Source organism: Chenopodium album, chromosome 14 (genome assembly GCF_948465745.1).
Source record: "Chenopodium album chromosome 14, dcCheAlbu1.1, whole genome shotgun sequence".
NCBI lineage: Eukaryota > Viridiplantae > Streptophyta > Magnoliopsida > Caryophyllales > Amaranthaceae > Chenopodium > Chenopodium album.
In genome coordinates this window covers 40,730,007-40,745,224 of record NC_137847.1, presented here as the reverse complement: position 1 = coordinate 40,745,224, position 15,218 = coordinate 40,730,007, and the positions used below count along the sequence as shown (strand labels likewise).

At 35.9% G+C, this 15,218-nt stretch overlaps 1 pseudogene across 1 annotated transcript; it reads right to left on the bottom strand.

The window, feature by feature from the left end:
• Window positions 1-439: 439 nt before the first annotated feature.
• On the bottom strand, window positions 440-11,568 carry LOC145580244 (protein SRG1-like; annotated as a pseudogene). Its single transcript, XR_014099347.1, has 4 exons — window positions 11,257-11,568; window positions 2,010-2,256; window positions 1,206-1,530; window positions 440-751 (listed from the first exon to the last, which is right to left on the bottom strand). The product of XR_014099347.1 is annotated as a protein SRG1-like (transcript).
• Window positions 11,569-15,218: the final 3,650 nt, after the last annotated feature.

The window sequence follows — 15,218 nt, the reverse complement described above, 5'->3', positions numbered from 1 at the left end:
GACCCATTTGACCCACTAGCCGTGCGGATTAGGGTGGGCTGGGTCCAACCCGGCCCACTGGCCACCTCTACTCTCACATCACTTTACTTTTCTATAAAATAATAACTTTGTCTACCCCAATAAAATCTTACGAGTATTTTATTACATCTCCTAAAACTATGCACACCTATAGTAATGATTTGAGGAGATAAAGAGAGATCAAAAGATTCAAATCATTGAATTGAATATTCGAAGAAAATGAAGTTAAAGATACTACAAATCATTGTTTTATCACGATGAAAATATTTTATTCATTCCTCTCAATTATTAGAAAAATGGGAAGGGCAAGTGCACAACTAGGTTCAAGCTAAAAATTTAGCATAAATAAAGTATCTATAACTTTGTTTAATGTCGTAAACCAAATTAACAAATAATGACTTTTAAACGATCAAGTAGACTCGTGTGCTACAGTTATGCATAGATCCAACTACTTAACAAATTGTTAAGCTATGTTGAAATCCTCATATTATTGTAATCTTATAGCTTCAAGATGTGATTTTCCATTGAGCTTATTGGCAAAGAACTCCTTGTAGTATTGTGTCAATGGTTGTGTTCGGAAAAGTGGAGGATTAAGAGGACTAATAATACTCTTAGCTGGTCCTATTACAGAATCAATGTTGGGGCTATTAAATGTTGCAATTGATATCCTCTCTTTCGTCAAATTCACTGTTGCTTTGTGCTCAATACTTCGATATATCCCATTGCTCAAAATCTGTCAACCATATATGAAAGAAGTTAAGGGTATGAAATTAATCTACGTAAAAATAAATAAATAATTTAAAAAGACGAATATGAATGTATGATGTATCAACCTAGTAGCAAGTTAGAGTACGAAATTAATCTACATAATAATAAATAAATATATAACTTAAATTAAAATGGCGGATAGAAATGTTTGATACATGAAAATGTTTAGAAGGATCCTTGGATATATTTCTTCATTCTCTAACAAATACTACATTTTCGTATTTTAGCAATTTCTTATTAACAAAGGCTACATTTTCCTATATTAAAGGTTCTATCCATCAATAAGTTACTTGTGTGAATAATATATATAAATTAAAGTCCCATAATTTCTATTCCAATCATAATTTCTATTCCTTTCCCTCCATTTTCTTCAATCCAAACACACCATTAAATTATATGCTACTAGCAAGCATGCATACCTCTAAAGAGTCTCCAACGTTTAGCACAAAGGCATTTGGAAGAGGCGTAACGGGCACCCAATTGCCATCTTTCTTGATTTCGAGGCCTACGGTATCATTCAGTTGATAAAGGACGGTAAGGGCATTTGCATCTGAGTGAGGAGTGAGCCCTATTGCCTTGTTAGGCTCGGGACATGGAGGGTAGTAATTCATTCTCATTGTTTGATACTCTTCATCGAATAACTCTGTCATTTCACCCTCGTCGATCCTTAATGCTTTAGCCATCTGATTTAGCAGAGTTTGAGCTAAACCCTTTACTGCTGCTATGTAAGCTTCCATTGTTACCCTGTCACACACATTTTATTAACAATCTCTCATCCGTCAAAGATGATACAAGTTTAGAACTTTGATAAACAAATTTTGGAGGAAGCCCAAGTTTATCACAATGACAAACAAAACTTTTTTATCAAATAATAGAACTGTAAATAAATCAACAAGTTTGTCAAGTCATTATGACATTTTTGTAATTAAACATTTGTGGGGCCATTTTTTATAAAAGGTTGTTGAGTTAATTATAGTTTTGTCAAAGGATAAACAATTTTATTTATCAAGATGATAAATTTATATTTTCTCCAAAATTTGTTGGTCAAGTGACAAAACTCTTAATTGTGCGAGAATATAGCAAGTTTAACTATTGGCACCATCTTTATAAAATTTGTCATTTAAAAAATAAGAGAATATTAAGATTTAATTAACTCTATTAAAAGTTATTCAGAAAAGGGAAAAAAAAAAATTATCTCTTTATAGAGAGAATTAGAGAGAAACCTTAAATTTTGAGGCAACTTATTGTAAATATCAGGCTTTCTCAATTGAGGAGGAAGAGTAATTAGGAAGAACATACACACCAATCAAGTTTTTGATCTTCCGAAACGACAAACAATTGCCCAAATCCCTCATGATTGTCTTCTGTTTGCCATAGTTCCTTCTTTTCCTCCATTGGAAGCTTCAAGAAATTGGTTACCTCTAACTTGAATGTTTCCAACAATGAAATACTAACTCCGTGGTTTGTTACCTAGCAAAATTATTGTTCAACAAATTAAATCACAAGCATTACTTGGGAGTTGGGATTAGAGAATAGGATTATAGCGGTTTAAATTACAATTTCTTTCACGATTACAAATTAAAAGACTAGCTACCAATTGATTACTGGTGTAGTGGTGATTGAGACTACACTTGATATGGAGGACCCGTATTCAATCCCTTGCAATAAAAATTGGGAGGGGACTGAAACCTAACCACCCAAAACCGATCCTCAATCCGAATTAGCCCAAAAGGTGAAGCGGGTGGAACACCAAAAAAAAAAAAAAAAATAAATAAATAAATAAATTTAAAAGGCTAGCTAAATTGGATTATAGCCTTAGTAAATACTGTTTAATTAGTGATTTAATTTCATTTCTATTTTCCATTATTGAAGTGGAGATTTTCTTCGTCCTAAAACTAACCCGTTACAATGGACCAATGGTTAATAAAAGTGAAGGATCTAGAATTATTACGTTGGTGGGACACTATTAATTACCAACAATATATGCTCAATTTATTTTGTAGTTTTTGTTTTAAATATGATAATTTTATAGCTATTGTAATTTGTCAATTAGGATCATGTATGTTCAATATTAATTCTAAGCTATCTATGCAATTGACGTTTTTATATTATACCTTTCGGATTTTTTTTTTTTTTTAAATGATTGTATGACATTAAGACAAATTTAAAATACAAGTTATAACAAAACAGCAACAACCACAGAAGCAGCAAACCAGCAATATCGATTTGTCAAATAACAAGTAGAATTGGACTATTAAAAATGGAAGTTTTGTCAAGAAAATTGAACTAGAAGGAACTATTTAACTTTTTTCTTTTCTTTTTTGTAATTCATTCTTATTGATTAATACACCTCATTGAATAAGGAGGGTTTTTAAATATCGCCCTCGATTTTCTAACTAACGCCCGCAAAATGAAATTAAATTACGTATTTAACCTTATTATAACGATTATAAAAATAATTAATTTTACCTTAATTTCATACTTTTACTGGACACCAATTTTTTTACCGCTCTCTCTAGTGGTGAACAGCCACCGACCTTCATCGGACAACCACCCCAACCACCGTGAAATCAAACAAATCATAAATTTTGCAAAATCAATTTTGTTAGATCTTATGGACAACAACGAAATACCAGAAACACAACCTTTGACGCTTGCCGAAGGCTCGTCGAACCAATCAGAATCGGTACGTTGCGTTAATTTTTTTAAAAAAATCGAAACCCAGGAAACGCCTAGAATTTTCGAATGACCTAGGCTGAAACGCCTAGTTTTTTCGAAACATCCTAGGATATTCGAAAAAACTAGGCGTTTCAGCCTAGGTCATTCGAAAATTCTAGGCGTTTCCTGGGTTTCGATTTTTCTTTTTTTTTTTCTTTTTTTTTGTTTATTTTTTTTTCTTTTTTTTTATTTTTTATTTTTTTTTTGTTTATTTTTTATTTCACGTATTGGTTGATTGTCATTGGATTTTATACTTTTGAAATTATTATTGTTATTAAAATTAGTTATTATTATTATTATTGTAATTATTATTGTTATTGTCATTATTATGGTTGAAAGTTTTTTTTTATAATTAGTTGTATTGTTATTGTTGTTATTATTATTAGTCGTGTTCTTTGGTTCTAACTTTTATTAATATTTATATAGGATTCTGAGTCCGAGGATGGTGACGGTGTGGACTATAGTGGACATTTTTTGACAAACGAAGTGTTTCCGAGTTTTGAGGATGCTGTTCTTTGGGCACAAAATGTTTGTCGACCGCTCGGATTTATGTTAGTGAAGGCTTCTTACAAGACCGATCGGAGTGGTCGACCGTATCGATATGTGAGTTGTGATCGTGGAAAAAAGGGCATGATAAGAGACATGATGAACGCGATACGCAAAGACACCAAAAGCAAGGCAAACAATTGTCCCTTCAAACTCAAGGTTGAGTATGTCAGAGTAGTAAATGGTTGGAAGCTTAGTTGCTTGAACGGAACTCACAATCATTCTTTGGTTGTTTATCCCGAGGGACATCGACAAATTAGCGGTCTTAGTATTGCTGCTAAGCAGGTAGTGCGTGACATGACTCAGGCACAGGTGCCACCTCGACATATCATGAGAACTCTTGTAGAAAAGTTTCCCAGAGACCATCCAAACATCAGGCATGTCTACAACTGCAGAAGTAAAATAAGAATGGAGCAATTTGAAGGAAGAGAAGTAGTTCACCAGGTGCTTCATTTGGCCAGACATAGCAAATACCTCACTTGGGTTTTTACTGATTCCAACAATGTGTTGCAACATGCTTTCATGGCACACCCGATCATGACAAATTTGCTTCGCACATACCCGTACGTGATAGGTATGGATTCCACTTACAAGACGAATCGATACGGCATGCCATTCTTTGAGATTGTTGGGGTTACACCGACTAATCAAAACTTTCTTGTTGCATACGCATTCATGAGGTCAGAGTCTCAGGAAAGTTATCGGTGGGTGCTTGAGTGCTTGAGGTTGTTGATCGGTCATCATAGAGAGCCATCAGTACTACTAACAGATAGGGAGCTTGGCCTTTGTGCAGCGTTGAAGAGCGTGTTTCCAAACACAAGACACATGTTGTGTGTGTGGCATATTAACAAAGATGTTGAGGCGAAGGTTACTTCCATGTTTGAAAAAAAAAAGGAGATTGGTGCCAAGTTCAAAAATGGGAGGTGGAGGCTTGTAATTAATGCTACATCTGAAGAGGCATATAACAGAGAACTTGCAGTGTTGAAAACCAAGTGGAGTCGATGGCCGAAAGTGATTGAATATGTTATGGACACTTGGCTCGTACACAAGGAGAAGTTTGTATTGTTTTGGACAAACCAGGTACTACACTTTGGCAATGTTAACAACTGCAGGGTTGAGAGCCAGCATTCAGCATTGAAGTGTTGGATTGACAGTTCAACAGGCTCTTTGGACACGGTTTGGGCTCAAGTGCACTGCTCGATTGAGAACAAGATCATAGCCATTCGTAATGGATTGGAGGCATGTAGAACAAGTCATGGTCAGAAGTACAAGCATATGCCTTTACATCAGCTGAACGGAAAGGTATCCCACTATTGTCTGTCTATTCTTCTCGGTGAGACGAATAGAATGCGAGGGTTGAGTACGGATATTCATCGACGCTGTGGGTGTGCTCTACGTACTACCCACGGCTTACCTTGTGCGTGCCAAATATATGACTCGATTGCTGCTGGGAAGGGGTTGTATTCTAAGAATATTCATCCATTTTGGAGGACCCTTGTCATTGGAGATGGTGTCGACATTCCTAATATAGTCGATGAAAATGATGAGGATCGAGCTCATTTCCGCACCCTTGTTGATCAGGTTATTGCCAGTGATCCTGTGATGCTTAGGCACGTGTCACGAGTTATTGAGGGTGAGATGGATCCTAACTACGATGACCTTCAGGAGCCTAGAGTCAACCCCCGTGTAAGGGGACGACACCCGAGAATCGTAACAGGCGGGATCCTTCGTTTTTTGAGCATGTTGAACGTAGTGGGCGAGAGAATCGATCTAGAAGTAGACCACCCCCATCTAATACAGGTGATCATCGATTTAAATAATATGTTTATTCATCTTAAATTTTAATTTAACTATATGTCATATTATGTTTTTAATTTTGTAGGTACTGGGTTCGACATGCGCCAATGCAGATACAGCTACGCTATTCCCAACATCATTTGGCCTTACGTCTAGGTGTTAAGGATGTAATTGGTGATGGGAACTGCGGATTTCGTTGCGTAGCAGATTTATTGTACGGAACTCAGGAGGAGTGGCGATTGGTTCAACATCAAATGGCAAATGAGGTTGGTTCTCACCCTTGGTTGTACAGCATGATTTACTACGACATATGGGGCCAAGGGGTTGGTTTAGGACTGCAAAGGGAGATAGACCGGATTAGATGGGATGGTGATGCGTGTGGAGAGGAGCACTGGATGGTAGCACAACAGGATTTTTTTGCTATTGCCACATTATGGAATGTGGTGGTGATTTGTTATGGAGTAGGAAATAGACCGTCGAGCTACTATCCATCTACTACTGTTTTGCCGTTGAACAATCGTGGACCTTTAGATAGGCCTTCTGGGGAGTTTGTGATTGGAACTGTTGGTGGATCGCATTTCATTCGGTTGCATATGGAACATGACCACCCACTACCTCCAATTCCACCAATGTGGTTTAACGCTCGTCAAGCAAGTGTAAACGGGTGGGAGAGAAGGTACGATAGAAGGCTTCAATTGTGGCAGACATTAATCAACTCTTGAGTACCATTGAGTATTGGTGTGGATTTTGATTCAACTTTATTTTAACTTTATTAATAAACATTGGTTATTTTTTTAATTTATTTTAAGCATTTCTTTTGTGAAGCAAGTACACAGTCTATTAGAAAATAAAAAATAAAAAACTCAAACATAAATGTCAACTTGATTATTTCCAACAAATTTGTAAAACTTAAATGGCCACTAATAACATCCAAAACATAGTCAACATCCAAAACATAGTCTAATAAAAAAATAAAGTCCAAGCTACAAATAAATATTACAACTAATCAGCAAGTCCATTTATTGCATTCCAATCAGAAATCACTTGCTCCAACATTGCTTTGGTGTCTCTCGATAGTGTAGGGTACTCACTAAGTGATCGCTGTGCTGTAACCATGAATCGTCCTACCCACTGCATAAACAATTATAATTGTATTAATAATAATAGGAAAAAAAATTAAATAAAAATAAACAAGTATTAAAAAACTTACGTAATCAACGTTGGTCCTCTCAGGAAGACCGTGATCATCCTCAACATTAGGAGTGACGATAGGATGACTAACTCTCCTAAACCATGATAGGTAGTCAGGTGCACAAGTATGTCCGCCAGGCGGAACTCTAGTATATCCACCAAGCAGAAGACTGAACGCAGCACCCGGAACAAATCCATTCCACATGCGAGTAGTCATCTGAGCTGAAAAACTGACCCTATAAGACTTAACACTAACTGGTCTATGAGCATCATCAGGCCTAATCATGTCACCGGGAACCTCCTGTATAAACCCTAACTGTCGAACAACTCGACCAGGCATATATGGCTCTATGATACCTCGATATCGAATACATCCAGTAAACGCAGTCCTAGGCACCTGTAATGCAGGAAAAGCTCCGTACGGCAACCAGCATACCTACAAATTAATACAAAATTAAATCAACTGTAAATAAAACCATTGTAAAACAAATAGTATTACGTATCTATTTATACCTCATGGTCACCCAGCTGGTCAAGTCGAGTACGAAAGGACACGAGACGCTGTTGATGCTTCCGCGCTATACCAACATCCCATAACCCTGCACGTGCATATGGAACGTCTCGCGTCAACACACCCTGGTGAGGCCGAAAACATGGAAAGTACTCATATATCCAAGACTGGAGAAGAGTTAGACAACCCGCGATAGAATCACATCCATTTCGGGTGGCATGCCCGAGCTGACGATACAAGTACGCTAGTGTGGCTAAACCCCAGGAGTATCTCGTCAACCTATCCAGGTTATGCTCCACACACAACTCAGTGAGAAAAGAAGGGTGGGTACGAGAACCGCTCTTGTCAGTAAAGAGCGTGTTACCCAAAAGGACCCACATGTAACCAATGACCTGAACCTCCTCCGTAGTCTCTACAGTACGACACCTATCAAAAATCTGGTCAGTTAGGACGCCACCATTCCTATAGATGGCAGTCTGAGTCTTGACCTGTAGCTCCTCTGTAGTCAACTGTAACAACTCAGCTGCAAATGTCCTATACTGGTCACTAGATAGATCATCGGCAACCATATCACCTTCAACCCGAATACCAAGTATGTGGTAAACGTCGTGCAACATGATGGTCATCTCACCAAAAGGTAGGTGGAAGGTGTTTGTATTTGGCTGCCATCTCTCCACAAAAGCAGAAATCAGCGGAAAATCAAGATGGTCGTGCATAATGCTCGGCAAGTGGGACAACCCAGTCTGTCGTATCCGCGTAGCAGTGTCTGCCGTAAATCCCTCTATCCATTCACTCAACAATCTACACACACTAGCTCTAGTATGACACCGCAAAAACCGTCGATCATGCCCGTCCCAAATATATCGAGCAACATGGGCTCCAAAACTAGGAATCACGGTCCCAACATCGGGTCCACCGTCCATCGGCCCCTGAACAAGCCAAGGCGCTACAGATCAAGGTGGTCGTGAACTCGTAAATCTCCCATCAGGACCTCTCGTCAGGACAGTCGGCTGCTCCTCAACATCAGCATCAGCATCAGCATCAGCATCAACATCATCGTCCTCAGGTCCATCATCATCGTATCTCGAACCTGAACCCGAAACCGCGCTAGTAGTCCTCAACAAAGGATTAGGACCGGCTCCCTCCCGCTCATCCAAATGAGTCCCAGAACTACCCACTTCTATGTCGCGCTCCGGTAAAGAACTACCTTCCCGTATATTAATCCCTGGCCCCCTATCTCTCCTAATCGACGCGTTAATGCCGCGTGATCTAGCATGCCGTGGACCAGAACCCTCGACTACATTCTAAATTAAGAATAAAATGGCATTAATACTTGTGCTTTTTTTATCTAATGGGTTTAAAATGACATTGATATAACAAAGAAGCTCGACCAAACAAACATTTCATAAAATTCAAATCTAACAACACCAATTAATTACAACAAAATCAACCAAATAATATTTCTAATAATTAACAACTAAATATATAGGGTTTAAGGGAAGAAGAACTTAGTTTTCTATGGTACATAATCAATAATGCATACTACTATTGTTGTTAAATTTCACATGTTAGACATTATAATGGTAGGCCTAATGCTTATGTATTCTATTCAATTTTGCAAGCATACGATAAGGTTAGTCTTGTAGATTGATTATGGCATAGTCACTTAGCAAGTGAACTACTAGTAAATAAATTTCCACGATTTTTTGTTGTCCATAATAACTTGGAAGTTAACCCAAAACACAAAAACCAACAAGTTAAGACTGGTAAATTAATGTATGACAGCCAAATTCTAATCCCACTTTTAAACTAATCATATAGTAGTATGAGAATGAATAATGACCAAATTTGTTGCAATAATTGAACGCAAATTTAGTTTCATGAGAATCTAATTTAGTTTCATGACCATACAAACACTTCTTTCAGGTTACACGTCACTGTTGAAAAGCATGTGCATACTTCTTCCTCACCCAAAAATAGTCCACTACCTACCTCTTTAGCTACAGAGAAGTATAATTAAATTAATTATCACATTATGGTGGAATAAACTTATCACATAATATCTGAGCCATCATGAATTAGCAAACCAAACCCCTTGTCCCTGAAACCTTAGTCAGAAATTAAGGTCAGCCATCCTTATCCTGCCTCTTCTTTTACTTCAATTCATAAAAGTCATATGTATATAAACTCAAAAGCTAGCTTTTTCATTAAAATTTTCCCCTAAATGATTTCTGCTCTCCAGAAGATATCTCCCAAAAAGGCCAAAGCACCGGCAAAACACCTCTTCATCTAAGCAATTATTTATTCAAAAAACACCTCTTAAATATTTAGTCAAAAAAAGGCATTCTTTCCAACCCATGGAACCAATTATCCTAGGAAAATACTAAGCAAGAAAGAATGAACTACTATTCTCATAATCTTGCAAACAAACAGTTCCAGGGTGCAATTTCAAAGCTGATTTGAGCCTAAATAACAGGAGATCTCAAAGAGTTTTCTGACTGGTAAATAGTTTGGATTATTTCAAAAATTTCTAAACAAACCTTCTTAACAACAAAATATAGACACCTAAGTAACTGTTGTGTAGATCGTAAATTATATATACTAACGATATTTAGTTTTATTTGATTTTAAGTAATTATTTGCTGAAATAGAAAATAATTAAAACTAGACATTTGCAAGCAATTAAAACCAGACAATTGCAAGCAATCAAACGCAATTAAAGGCAATACCGAAAATTTAACAAAAAAAGAAAAACCCAGGCAAAACGCCTGATTTTCTCGCACTACCATGGCTGAAACGCCTAGTTCGTGCGTACAACCGTGTGGTTGTACGAAAAAACTGGGCATTTCACCTCAACCGCCCAGTTTTTTCGTACAACCACACGGTTGTACGCACAAACTAGGCGTTTCAGCCATGCTTGTGCGAAAAAATCAGGCGTTTTGCCGCGATTTCAGAAAATAAAAAAAAACAAACCTCTTCTCCGCCGGCGATTGACTTGCCTTTGTCCTTCCGCGGCATTATCACTGTGTAGATCGGCGCTCAACTACTGCTCCGGCGCTTTTATCTGCGGTGATGGTGGTGGCGGAGGTGGATGTTGTGGTGGTGGAGGTGGATGTGGTGGTGGTGGTTTGTTTAGAGAGTGAATGAGAGTGAATAAGGAATGAGGGTTTTGTTGGGGGAGGGGGGTAATTTTGTTTGAGGGTTATTTTTTTTTTTATAAAAAGGGTAAGTTTGTAATTTTAATTTATTTTGCGGGCGTTAGTTAGATATTCGAGGGCGACGTTTAGCTTTCCACTTGAATAACTCTGTCATAATTTTTGAGAGAAAAAAAATACAAAATACGACAGAGTTATTCATTTTTTATTTTATTTTTTTTGAATAATTCTGTCATTAATTCATATGATATCAGTATAATTTTTGTTTATTATATTTACTTTTAATATTCTCTTTATTTTTAGGAAAATTTGTTGAAAACCATCTTATAAAAAGCAAATTTTGTTGAAAATCATCTTATAAATTTTTTTTTGTCAAAACACACCTATTTTAAAACAAATAATACTTTCAAAAATCTATCCCAAACACTACATAATACTTTCTACTTGTATTAAAAAATAAAAATAAAATACTGTAGAAAGAACCTAAACAAGTTGGCAGGATCGACCAGGCATGATAAATATTACACTAGTATATATGGAGTTTCAAAGTACCTGGAAAAATCCCCACTCTTTGCAAGCCAAGTGAAGTTTGCTTAGTTCAGAGTCCTTAGAATCACCATGGAGAAGCCTTTGAAGGTCAATCACCGGAACCGATAACGGCAATGAAGGGTTAATCGGATGATCCGGCTGGTCGCCATTCTCTATCACATACCTTGAATGGATATTCGTTATGGACTCCTTGGCCAGCTCTTTTACGCTTGGCACTATAATTGATTTTCCTAAGTTAACCCCTTTTGGTGATTCTTTCTCCATATTTCTTTTGCTTTTATCAAGCATTAAGCTCCCAATTATATAATGGTCTAAACATCAACTATGAATATGGAGGTAATACTCCCTTCGTATTTCAATAAGTGTTACACTTATTAAATCCGGCCGTATTTTATTAAGTGTTACACTTCTTTTTTGACAAAAAGCTATAATAAAATATTATATCTCTCTCTTCTCATTTCTCATAATCCTCACCCAAACCCACTATTAATTTTTTTATTATATATTTTCTCTCACATTCATTAATTTTCAATAAATTATTAACCCAATTATTTTTCTTTTACAATTTTTTAATATCCTAACTACTCCACTTATCTCTTATTTTATCTAAGTTAATTAAATTGTCTAAAACTATATATCGATCAAAGTGTAACATTAAAAAAAACACGAAGGAAGTACACAAAGTATACATAATTCTTGAATAATAATTTTTGTCTTTATACATGCAATAAATATATCCAAAGATTCAACACCACAACGTTAGAATATCCAAATTATATCACGGACAACCAACCACCTACCAAAGCATTTGTCTTTTTTTTGAATTTTAATTGTTGTACAATTAAGGGATATACATCAAAGTATCACTTCATTGAACTGCTATGGGCCCATCCTTGTAATTTCTCTTTAAACTCAATTTTGATGGCTTCGTCAAAAGGAAGAAGAAAAAAACAAAAAAAACCTCTGCAATTGCTCACATCATCCTATACGACTTTCGATCATTGTCATAACATAGGATTTGTTCCAGCTTCTATTTATGGACGCCTCAAACTCTTTAAAAGTGTCTCTTAATCATAGTTCACCAAGGAATAAAAGACGTGTTCCTTTCGTCTCCTTTTATTTGCTCCAAAGGAACTGGTGTGGAGTTGCTTTTGAAAATTTTGATTTTTATTTAAAGATTTGATGAGAGAAAAAAAGTAGCGGGGTTAGATGCAGTGGTTGTGACTTGTGAGTGATCCCATAATCAAATATATATAATATGGAGTAACTTAATTAAAAAGATGGACTAAAAAAGAAAATAGAATAAATATTTAGGGATGAAAGGAGTATTCATATTGAGGTTGATAAACTTCTTAATGGTTAACACATTCAACAATATTAAAAAAGAGCCATGCATAATACAACTCATCATCAACGTATCAACGTATTTTCTCTCGGTTCTAACTTGTGTGCCGCCGCTGGATGTTGCGCTGGATAGTAGGGCTATCTAATGTTAGTTATTTCTTCTTACCTATCAAATTAAAATTACATTGTTAGGGTAGTTGTGTTAGTTGAGACGAACTGTACAAGAGGGGGGTGAATTGTAAGTGAGTTACTAAATGACTAACTACTTTGCGAATTAAAATTTAATATTTAAGGAACTTGTAACACACATAGGATTTTACGAAGAAACCTTTCAGGGCCCAAGTGGAAGTAAAATCTCGACCCTTCAAGGGATTTTCAACTCAAACACTTCACTATAATAGGGCAAAGCAAACCAAGTTACAACCTATTATAATCAGACATTTCTCACAAGTTTCTGATTAAACTTGCTACTCGATAGAACCCTATCCAACCCAACCTAAGCCTCACACTTGGATTCCATTGATGAGTCATATTTATAGAGGTTTTATAGGCACGTTTATGCCAGTTTTACAATTGCTTTTAGGTCTTTTTGTCGCTTTGTAGCTTGCAAATGCATAATTTGTCCATTTTGTTCTCTGTTACGCTTCGTTTGTGTTATATATCTTTATGTTTTAGGTAACTTTCATAACTATTTGGACGCTTTCGAAGTAGTTTTAGAAGAATCGGACAATAAAAGGATGTAAAGTCGATGAATCGAGGTCACTCAATGAAAGATAATGTGTATGTAGAAGCTTAGGTTGAGATTATATGCATGAGGGATGATTATAACATCCACAACGATCGCTATGCAACTTCTGGAAATGAATTTGAGTTAGAAACGAAGGAAAACGAAGGTTTACGAAGTGTCAAAATAGATCTTTGGTCACTCTTTTGATCATAACTTGAGTTCTAAATATTGGAATGAAGCGATTCAAATTGCGTTTGAAATTAGACTTGAAGATCATTCCATTGATAGGTTGAAAGCCCCTATACGGTTCCTAGAACACGAGATACAGGCCTTCAAAATCGACCCCGTGAAGCTGCCATCCTAGCACCCAGCCATCAAGCGATGGCCAAGCCGCTCGCACGAGCCTTCGAGACTGATCTAGCTGCTGGAAAACCATCGGGCGATGGCCGAGCTTCATCTTCCTCACAGCCCTCGACCAGTAACTACCCATCGGGCGATGGTTGTGTCTCCGCAACACCACGACAACCTATATCATTTGTGACTCTTTCAATTGACCAATCATTAGACGACCTTTGTTATTTTAATTTTTTTTATCTTATTTTAATTATTTATTTTTAGATTAGTTTTAGGATAATATAAATACTCCAAGGGATTATTATTTTCCCTTATACCTTTTATTATTTTATGTTCATTTAAGTTTTCTCTCTAACCCTAGTTTTTCATGGACAACTCCATATCATGGATTCCTCCATGGATTTGTCCCTGAATTTTCTACTTTAATTCTAAGGTAATTTGTTTCTCTCTTTTAATTACGTTTTATTCCTTAGATCTAGATTTTATTATTTATTTCATGCTAGAGTAGTTTATTTCTAGGGTTTGGGAATCCATGTTTATACTATGAATCTTGATTAATGTTGTTGATATTTTAATTATCGATTTATCTAATTGATAGTGTTTTATTGTTAATCTTGCAACCTGATCAATTGTTTAATTAATTATTATTAATAAGAATTTGAACCGAAAGATCTTACTTTTAGAGGCATACCTACAATAAGCAATTTTGATTATGTTAGCGACCGAACTACATATGTTGAATTGTGAGCGTTAAGACCCGACCGTAGGCTTAGCCATTGCTCTAGATAATTGGTTGATTGAATTGTTATTGATTTTTGATAGATTTAGAATTAGAACCCTAGGTCTTTTTATTAATTGTTTTATTCCTATTTTTATTTAGACTACTTTTTAATCCCAATTTCGTGAAATAGTTTAGTTTCACCATTCCTTGAAAGCTAGATTGAATAGCCATCTCTATGTGGATTCGACCGTACTTACCCTACTACATTGTTAGTTGGTTTCGTTAGGAATTTATTTTTGACAGGTGTACGACAACCTATCAAATTTTGGCGTCGTTGCCGAGGAGACGGTTTAATTTGATTTGACTTTTATTTTTGGTTTAATTATACTTGTATATACTTTTTTTTATTTTGTATATACTTCCTTTTTGTTTTACTCTTATTGTGTTGTCATGGAGTGGTATGATTAAATTATCAGGGGCAATGTATATGATTATAATTCTGAATATTGTAATGCTAATGTTTCTATGTTTGATGCATCATATGATTATCAAAATTTACAAAATATATGCATGAATTCCTATGAAAATTCTTATTACCCTAGTGAGTCTTATATGCATGATTTTAATTCTTCTTACCAACCCCAAGTGGATAATTATACTCAACCCAATTCATAGGAGTGTAGGGAACTTTTTAATATGATTAATAAGTTTATCGTTAATCATCATGCAGAACTTAACGAATTGATGCATGATTTTCAACGTATTTCAAAATCTATTGAATTACTTGTTGTGCAACAATATGCAACAGTATACTAACCA